Here is a 10423-nt window from a genome sequence, read left to right as displayed (position 1 = left end):
AGGGACTAATAAAGCCGGTACTAGCCATCAAGAAGCAGCACCAGCTGGTAATGATGATGTCCAGGCAGTTCAAAGCTCATCTGAGCAAGTTTAGGGTGCTACTACTAATTAGATACAGTATAATCCTGGATCATCAGTGCAGCATGTGCAATAGCCGATGGGGCAAGTTCAGAATCAAATGGTTAATTTTGGCACAGCAGGCCAGATACCGTCATCGGCTTAAAAAATAGCGCCATCAGTTCAAAGGATTCATAGAGATATAGATCCTAACATTTATAACCAGAAACTCCAAGCAACAAACCAGCAAAGAACCCAACAGATAGAGATTCCACAGGGATATCATTATGGCATAGATTACAATACCCTTCATATGATTCCAAATCTAGGGTATCAAGGTACCCAAAATTTCAATCCACAGATGGGTCAGCAGTTGTAAAGAAATCCAGATTCAAATGCTGATGAATTGTTACTTAGAGTGACCGAGATGATGAAGAATCAATTCGGTTTGAAGCCAAAAGGGCAAACCTTTTTGTATAAACGTCCATATCTAGAGTAGTATGATTTGGTCGCTCTTCCTACAAATTATAGGCTCCTAAAGTTTGCTAAGTTCACTGGCCAAGGTAGCACAAGCACAATAGAACATGCCAGTCGGTATCTTACACAGTTAGGCGAAGCATCCATTGAAGAGGCTCATCGAGTTTGTTTCTTCTCCTTGTCCCTATCAGGACCAGCCTTTACTTGGTTTTCGTCGTTGCCAGTTAATTCCATTGCTAATTGGGATGACCTAGAGAAGAAGTTTCATACATATTTCTATATTGGGTCAAGAGAAAAGAAAATTACCGATTTGACGACCATAAGGCAGAGAACTAACGAATTGGACACCGAGTTTCTTCAGAGGTTCTGAGAGACCAGAAATTTGTGCTTCTCATTGAACTTGACTGATGATCAGCTAGCTGCTTTGGCCATTTAAGAAATATTACCAACGTGGAGAGAGAAGTTGCTTGGGCAAGATTTTGACAATTTAGGTCAGTTGGCTCAACGAGTGGTAGCACTCAATAGCCAATTCTAGAGTATGCGCAGGGATACCCGATTCTAGAAGAACGCCATGATTGCTGAAGCCTATAACCCATATTCAGTCGATTACGGCTATGAGGACGATGAAGAAGAGATTGCTACAGCTGAATAGAATTGGGATAAAAAGACAGTAATGGTGCCAAACCGTTGGGGAAAAGGAGTTGAAGAGAGTTATGATTTTGATGTCACAAAATCGAACAAGCTCTTCGATTTCTTGCTTGAGAAGGGACAGATCAAGTTGCCCACCAATTATGTTATATTGCCCCCTGATCAGTTGAAGAATAAGAAGTTCTGCAAGTTTCATAACGCCATTTCTCATTCTACTAATGAGTGCAGAGTCTTCTGACAACAAATACAGAGGGCTATTTAGCAAGGGAAGCTTAAATTTGATACACCTCAGAAGATGAAAGTCGATGATAATCATTTCCTAAGAGATCAGAACATGGTTGATGCTAGGTTGCTCAAAGGGAAAACTAAAGTCTTAACATCAACTAGGGCAAAAGAAACCAAAACCGTTGGCCCGAAGATACAAATATCGGCTGATGAATATAGAGAGATTAGAAGACATTGTGACCAACAGAAGAGCCGATACGAGCAGGAAGAGACATCAAGGGATGGGGTAATAAGGTCGCATGTCACATCTCGAATTTTGTTGAATAAATGGTAGCGACAGAAGGAAAATGATTATCAGCGTTGGCTAGGAGAGAAAGAATACCAGCATTAATAGGAGAAAGAGAGGTATGAAAGAAAACAAGCTAAATCACATTAGAATTGTCCTTTCTTCAGACATTGTTGGAATATAGGTTTGAAATTGCCTACTAGAAATAATTGCCCAGAATGCTGTGAGCAATATTGGAAGTTTAGGCAATTACAAGCCAACCGCCGGTTTATCTATGCTCAAGAAGAGTATCATCATAATAATTTGGATCAGCGCTTAAAAAGTAGAACTGTTCATGATCGGCTTGGAAAACGAGTTGTTGATCAAAATTAGGCTGATTGTGAAGAAGAAGATGATGAGGACGAGTATGTTTGGCAGGAAGGGCAATGATGTCTAGGAGGTTTGATGAGAAGCCAGAAAAGAAGAATGCAACGCCTAAGGAATAGAGAGCTAGAATAGACTCAGGCATCTGGTAGACCTCAAGTGTGGCATGCTAAACAAACAACCGATAGGGGTCAACCATCGACTAATATTCAAATGGTTTTTCTATTGCCATCAGAATTCAAAGCTCCAGCGGATCAAGAAGTCTATTCAGATTTTGATGAATCAGAATATGAGGAGATAGTTGCCAAGTTGACAGTAATACAACAGGCTATATTTGATAAGCCAATCAAGCATCAGCACCTAAAAGCTTTATATGTGAAAGGTTTGGTCGATGGGAAGCCGATGAGCAAATTGTTGGTGGATGGAGGTGTTTCTGTTAATCTTATGTCTTACATTACCTTTCGCAAGTTTAGCAAGGGACTAGGAGATTTAATTGAGACCGACATGATGCTTAAGGATTTTAGGGGTAATGCATCTAAGACTAGGGGGGCAATGAACATCGAATTAACAATCGTAAGTAAAACTTTGCTCACCACATTCTTCGTCATTAATGAAAAAGGGTCATACAGTCTACTCCTTGGTCGTGATTGGATTCATGCAAATTGTTGTATACCATCAACTATGCATCAATGCTTGATTCAGTGGCATGGAGACAATGTTGAGCTGGTTCATGCTGATGATTCTGTAAGTATCGCAACAGCTAATCCAATGTATTGAGAGCTAGAAGACTTTGAGTGTTTCTCTAGTAAGCTGTGGGAAGGAGGCTTCATTAAGATCAATGATGAAAGCCAACAACCGATCCAAGTAATCGGCTCTGAAAGTTTGTTTTAATGGATAATCCAATAGATGGTACAGGTGGTAAGCTAGGGCATGGCTTCACGTCGGCCGGTGAATTAAAGGAGATAGACATTGGTCTTAGAGATAGGCCTAGGCCGACATATGTGAGCACTAAGTCTAATCCTGAGTACAAGCCAGAGTTGATAGATTTATTAAAGAAAATTTAAAAATTGTTTTGCTTAATGAGATGCCTGGTCTAGATTGGTCAATTATTTAATCTTTGGTCTGAAGAGTTCTGGTGTAACCTATCAAGAAATGATCGATGGAAAATGTTTGAAGGAATATTATCCTATCGTTTGGATCAATACTTGACAGTCGATTCGTTCAGTCATCGGCTCTAATAGCTGGTACTAGGAGGGTATCGCCTTTAGCTTAAGATTAACCCAAAAGGGGGGAAGCCGATACGAGATGTATCGCCTATAGAGCAAAAACAAACACAGAAACAATCATGATGTATACAAAGACATTGCAGAAGTACGCTGAGATACGATCATGGAAAAATAGAAGATTTCATTCATTGGTTAGTTTGCCCTAAATACAAACTAATCAAAAACATTATTTATCACATCCTGAGCGGATGTGATGTTCACAATGGCCTCTGCTGCATCAACGAATTCCTCAATCAACTCCTCGTGCTCCTTGGGGCTGTCACCCATCGGGAAATCGATCTCCATGGTATGGAGCTCGTACCCGGTCTAGACCTGCGCCGCGGCCAGCACCATCGATGCGCCATGATGGACGCCATGGAGGGCAATCTCCTGGACACAGGCCAGGACGTCGTGGAGGTGGGCATTGATGAGGGGGGCCCGGGCGTTGACGGCCGCCATAGCCACATTCGCCGCTAGTTGGAGGGACTCCAACTGCACTGTCAGGGCTGGCGATCATAGAAACAAAGAAGATATCAAGGCAAAGACAGTGGAAATCAAAGTAAAGGTGTTCTTGAAGTCCATCTTACCTGCCACTATGGCGTCGAACTCGGCCAGCTACGCCTGAGCAGTGCTGGCCTCTTCCTCGATGGCATGAAGGGTAGCTAGAGAGACCCTGAGGTGGATCTCAAGCTAGCCATTTTCCTGAGTTGCCTCAGAATAATGGTCCTGGGCTGCCCTCCACTCTCGGAGGAAACATCGGGTGTCGTCGCCATTGTAGGAGTTGGAGGAGTTCGACGATGAATCCAGTGTGGAAGCAGCATCGGACACAGCATTGGAGGGCTCACTGGCCCTAGGAGGAAGTGGACGAAGGCTATCATTCAAGACGAACCTATAAACAAGTTAGAGAAGTCCATTGCCATGAACAGAAGATATCGATCTCACCTCATATAGTGGAGGCGCTGGCTCATCGGCAGGTTCTCTAGAACCTCCTCCACCGCGTGCTTGCCCCTGTTGTCCTCGCCAGCCATAAGGTTGATTGGATCTACAAAATGGGGGAAGAAAACTACTATAAAGTTTGCAAGGATGGAGAAGTGCAAAGGAATAGGAGCAGTTGTGAGTATAGATGTGTTCGAGGCCGGAGCCCTCGACTGGTATTTGTAGCCATAAAGCGAGGTGGTAGATGTCTCGGGACGTGCAAAAGGCAACCGCACTTAATAGAAGGTGAAGCGCCACCTCACTAATGCCGAAGAGAATACGGCGCTGATAACCGAGGATAGAAGATTAAGGAGTTTTCTTATTGAAGGCCATATTTTCAAACTTAATTGGATTAAGGACAGAGGTCTAGAATCGGCTATTTTCAAATCGGCTCTTTAGCCGAGACAAGAAAGACAATAGATTAATCGAAAACATGGTTGTCATTGGTTCCACACAAAATATATATTGGTATGCAGATTACAAGTTTAGAATATCCTAGATTGCTCTCAATGCTTCTAGCCAGATAACATCGACTTCTGCGATTTGTTGCTTGTCTTCTTTGGCTGATCTAGGAATATTCTTAAGGCTGCTGCAAATGGCCTTGCCTTCTCTGACCTTGGTCAGCAGTTCCTGTTTCTTCTGCTTAATGGCATTGGGTACTTGAGCCATATTGGACTTATGGCGATCGATGACAGTTTTCATGTTCTCTAGCTCCTTCTCAAGTTCTGCATGCTTGGTTTCTAATTGGTTCAGCTCTGGCTCGATCCTGAGGGGAGAGCTCTGTGCTAGCTCTTTGGCCTCTTGCCTGTTGGAGTTCTTCTTGGCCAATAAAGCTTCATGATTAAACAGGTTCCTCTAAGCCTTTTTCACCTATGGAGCTTGATCTTCAATGATGGATAAAGGTGATAAGACTTTGATAAGATCTAGGGATAAATCATCCTTAATGGCTAAGAAGACTCTTTGCATTGAATCTACATCTTGGACCAAATCGGCTATATTCTTCTCAAGCATTGGCAATATGTCCCTTAGCCTATTTCTAGTCTCTTCTGATAAAGCTTCCTTAAAAGAGGTGGCTGATGAGCTGATTTTGTCTTCATCTAAATACTCTTCAAGGTTGAAAGAGTAGCTTGGAGCGGGAAGATTAAGTACCTATATATAAGGAAATCTTGTTAGAAGGATTGAATCAGTTGATAATAAGATAAATGATGAAGTAAATACAGTACCTTTTCTGAGATAGCTTCTATTTGAGAAGAAGGAACGTCTGATGATGCACCAATGGTATTTGGTTGAATCGGCTCTAAACTCTCAACATTGGTATCTGCAAACATCAAGGAAGATTTTTAGTTCATATTTGTTGTAGAAAGTTAAACTAAACATATGACTTTCTTACCATCGATTGTTTGCTGGACTAGAGATTCGACAGTCTTGGTGTCAACATCAATAGCGTCACCTTCAATGGATAGACTGCCAGACTTCAGCCCTTGCATAAATGTTTCCTTAGGGAGTGTCTCGTATGTTAAATGGTTAGAGAAGGGTGAAAACTGAATAAGAAATTTTGAGAGAAATACCTTGGTAGCATCAGGGGTGGAATGGAAGGACTCTTGTCTTATGCTGTCTTGGAAGCATTGGTTGTTTCAACCGAAATCAGCTTCTTTTGAGGATCGAGCGATGAAGGTTTGGTTGGTGCTGATTTAAATGCCTAAGACAACAGTTCAGTACCAAGAGCAGATTGGGATGAAATGGTTGATAACTGTGAAGAAAGGAACATGATTAGAAGTTGAATTTCATTTTGAGAAGAGGATGAATTGTTTTACCTGGGCAGTTGATGGTCTCGTTTTGCGAAGTCTTTTCCCAGTAATGGTTTTCTAGGTTGTCTCTTGGGCCGCCTTGCGTTTTGAAGATTGATACGTTATAATTGTAGAGGCAGCATGAATTTTCATTAGCTTCTTCAATGGATGTGCAGTTGATCCCAGTTTTGAGGCTGTACATGGTGGATGATAATCTATAGGATGCTCCTTCCTGTCCAAGCTTGGGGGATCGAATTCGGTGCCCTGAAGAGGTATGTTAGAACAGTTGGCAGTGGAATTCATCGAATAATTTTTCTAAAAAAGGTATGATAAGTTACCTCACTGTTGGAAGCAAAATCTCCATCCAGAGCTATACATCTAGGATGGACTGACCCACAAAAGAGATGGGAGTGTCATTCTTGCCACCAGGAGTTAAAAAGGTTGGAAGAAAAGTTGACTCTTGTCCAGTCATATAAGCAAAAGGAAGAAAGATCTAATCCTAGTTGAAAGACTCTAGAGGCTTCTATTACTTCACTGATACCTTCTCTTGGCTTCAGTGTATTCTTGAAGAACAGTTGAGGAGGCAATTGACCAAGACCAAACTGATGAGTTACAAAAGAAGGGTTGTAAAACTCATAGGTTGGGAGGTTTCCTGAAAAGAAGGAACCTATAGACATTTTGCCGCGGCCATGACGGAATTCGGCTGGGAGGACGCAAGGTTTGATGAAGAAATTGAAGATTGCAGTTGCCGTTTCATCTGAGCGGCCTGATTCAAATCGAAATTTGAATGGAAAGACCAACTCATCTTTCTCATCCTCATCATAGGGTAGCCAAGTCAGAATATCTACATCAAACCCTCTATAAAACTTCTTAAAGAGATGACCAATATCGACAGCAATTGTTATAGTCGATGCAGCTTCACCATAATTCATGCACTTATGGGTTCTTTCTTCTTCGCCACTGTATTCTTCATCAAAGTTGGAGGAGGAAAAGCTCAAATTCTGAAGATTTGGCCTTACAATCTTATGCATATACAAATTTAACCACATTTGTATTAGCCACCATGGGCCGCTGATGGTGTGCACTGCTTCATTCTTCAGCAGCTGAGTGGCCACCTGATGCATCAAATGGTAAGCCTATCCCAATAGACACTTTCCAAGAGGAATTTCAATGCCTACTGCCAGATGCTCTGCCATGAGTTTATGATTGTAAGTCGGACCACAAGATGACCCACAGAAGATAAATCTTTTTAACCATATGTTCAAGAAAGCCATATATTCTCTCTTGCTAACAGTTGATCTGTTTCTAATATGATTCAGAATGTAGCTTGCCCATCCTGTGTAGTCTGATATTTTGGCTAATTTCTTGGATCTGGCACTTAAGAAGTCATAAGGTTGCATTGATCCTATTATTCTAAGGCCGATCAACATATAAACATCGGCCAAAGTGATGGTCATTGGGCCGTGACAAAAAACAAAAGTATTTATGATGTTAGACCAGAAATAAGATGCAGAAATCAGGAGTGAATCATTTCTCTCCATTTTAGACAACGAGAGTGTCAAGCATTGATTCAAGTTATAAATCTCCCAATCTTCAACCTTTTCTCCCGATACCCTGTGGAACCAATCTCTCCATCCCCTAGGTATTTTGGGCCAGTTTCTAAATGGAGTTTTGGTGTTCCAGGATGACAAATCCACTGTATATTGTTTGAAGAGGATTCGGTTGGTTTCTTGACGGATATAGTCAGATGGATCAGGGTCACCCATATGCCCAAAAAATAGACATTGGGAGCAATAGCCGATGAAATCAGAATTTTGTTCCTCATTTCCTAGAAACCAGATAAAATAAATTTGAGAAGAACGGAAATGCAGGATAACGGCTAACGGGAGCTTGAAATCATACCTCAGGGACGTGGTCGTTGGGCACCATTGCAGCCAAAATAGATCCGAATCTAAGGAAGGTTGCTTGAATAACAGCTTGATAAAGCAGAGGATTTGCTAGGGTTGAGGCCTTGGCGATGACGGCGTCGACTGTTACGATTTGCTCGAGAAAGAAGGGAAAAACGAATAGACTGAGTGAGTTGGAAATGATACTGTTGGGATATTATTTAAAACTCGGACAAAAAGTCAGGAGCCACGCGTATGTCTCGGAAAAAACGGTTGCAACATGGTGAACAGGTAAAATAGAAATTTTGGAATAAAATCATTTTAATCCTAAAATTGGGGACACGTGTTTACACCAAAATTTGGGAAGAAGAATGCGGGAACTCGAAACTTCTAAGATTGAGTCATCAAGGAATCGATTGCATAAGGATCGATATCAGTTGATTCAGATGCGGCACTGGGATCGGCTCGCTTTGGATGACCTCAACGGATAACGTCAATGAGCTACGGTTGGCGTTGAGAAAAATGTCGGACTCTATAAAAAGAAAAAGATTAGGGTCCAAGTTATCTTAAGTTAGAAATGTTTTCTCTTATACCAAAGATTGTAATAAGTCGTACTTAAGTAGGATTCGTACTTAGGTTCCGGATATAAATATTAGACCCCGGCTATTGTAAAAGATCCCAGTGCCCCCAATTAATTTTTTCGACTTCACGCCAACCCTTAGGAGTAGGAGTAGTGTAGATCTTGACGAGTTCTTCAACAAGCAGGGCTGCATCAGTCTGACTGACCTCCAACTTGTCTGTAAGTATCGTCATGGCTTATACTTCTGTTCGTAAGGCTGCATTGGTTAAGTTCAACCTCCACTGCAAGCTTTAGCATAAGCTAGTTATCGATTCTTATCTAGTTCAAGTACGGTTGCATCGGTTAAGTTCGACCTCCACTGCTCGAATTAGATTAAGATCAAGTTATCGGCTCTATTTAAGGGTGGCATCCTTCTGGTAGATTCATTAAGTTACCGATCTTGCTGATGTTCTTATTGTCATTAGTTTTCAGCAATATCAACCTACCCGATCGAAATCGATCTAGATCGGCCCCACATCATTTTAATCCATCGTTTATTATGTTACATTGCGATGGTTCTTACTTTAAATGATGGATTATATTTCATCGGCTGTTCTGCTTCGATCTTGGTCGTGCATAGTACGCGGTCAAGGTATGTCTGATCTTGAGAAGGTTTACTAGCTAGTTGAAAGCTCGCTATTATGGATGTATCGATCCGGTTGACCCGCACTATTAGTACTTTATATCGGAGGATGTTAGCTGATGGATTTGTTTTCGACCAGGCATGATCCTGGCTATTTGCTATGCCCGCATCGGCTAAATAGCCGATCGCCTGTGCTTTAACGCCTACAGTGTGTCTCTATGATGCTATTAAATATAAATAGATCTATTTATTTTAAAGGGTTGATTTGTTGTCTTTATCATGGCTGCCATCGATCCGGTCGGACCCCACTGTTAAAGATAACAAGTTAAGTCTGATGAGTTTATAGGTCTGCCCATATTAAATAGTCGATTATTCACGTGCTGTAGTCCCTTTTCTACCTGAATCAGCTATTTCAGCCGATTCGTTTGTGCTTTCACACATATAGCATGTCTTTCAAAAAACCTGTCAATGTATAGACGATTTTACGGATTCTTCGGTTTTAGTTTGTTATTATCATCATAGCTGCCATCGATCCGATCAAACCTCACTGTTGATAGTAATAGATTAGATTCAGAGCGTTTGTAGATCCATTTATAGTGGACAGTCGATTTGTTCGCATGTTATACCCTTTCTCGTTAGATTCATCGGCTCAATGCTTTACGCTGGTAATATCCACCTATCTGATGATTTTACTTACATCTGCGTGCATTGTACTTGTCATCATAAAATCAATCGCAATCCACGAGCTTTACAGTCCTTAATAGCTGATTTTTTCGTGTATCGGCTGTTTAGTCAATTTCTCAGTCTGGCTGCTCCCGAAGCGGCACACTTGGAACTGCCTGGGCAAAAAACCGACATGTTCCACATGAAATTACTGATAAACTTTCTCTCCTTGTCAATTGCAGGTCAAATTGACTGGCACGCCTTCGGGAATTCGCAGGATCAACTAGCTCTGCGTTGAAGCCGAGCGGATTTCCAGCCTTGCTCCATCAAGCTGATCCTTCCGACTTACTATGTATCAGGCGCATCGACGTGTTTTTACGCCGACAACGATAAAATGAATAAAATACAGAAATGACTATAAAAAATGAAGATGACTCTACAACTATTTTATATGTCAATCTAAGATGAGGTATGAGAAATCCTACATCAAAAGCCATATTACATGACAATTGACACTAGATGGCATTCACCGTTTAATCAAAATCCTTCTTGGACACTCATATAATCATACTACGTAACATCTTGCCAC

This window comes from Miscanthus floridulus, chromosome 1 (genome assembly GCF_019320115.1).
Source record: "Miscanthus floridulus cultivar M001 chromosome 1, ASM1932011v1, whole genome shotgun sequence".
NCBI classification, from domain to species: Eukaryota; Viridiplantae; Streptophyta; class Magnoliopsida; order Poales; family Poaceae; genus Miscanthus; species Miscanthus floridulus.
Note: the sequence above shows the minus strand (reverse complement) of the source record.